This window comes from Arachis duranensis, chromosome 4 (assembly GCF_000817695.3).
Source record: "Arachis duranensis cultivar V14167 chromosome 4, aradu.V14167.gnm2.J7QH, whole genome shotgun sequence".
NCBI classification, from domain to species: Eukaryota; Viridiplantae; Streptophyta; class Magnoliopsida; order Fabales; family Fabaceae; genus Arachis; species Arachis duranensis.
Window position 1 is genome coordinate 96,871,575 of NC_029775.3, and position 303 is coordinate 96,871,877.

Here is a 303-nt window from a genome sequence, read left to right on the forward strand (position 1 = left end):
ATTGCTCTCTTCTTATCCCTCTTCTTTCTTCTCTTTTGCTTGAGGACAAGCAAAGCTCTAAGTTTGGTGTGTTTTATCCGTGATCACAAAAACATACCCACTAAAGATCATGGCTCCTAAAGGAAAACAACCCAACCCAAGAGGCAAGAAAGAAAGCACTCCAAAGCCACTTTGGAATCAAGGGAAGTTCTTAACTAAAGAACATTCAGACCATTACTACAAGATAATGAGTCACAGATCAGTGATCCCGGAAGTCAGATTTGATCTGAAAGAAGATGAATATCCGGAGATCCAAGAGCAAAT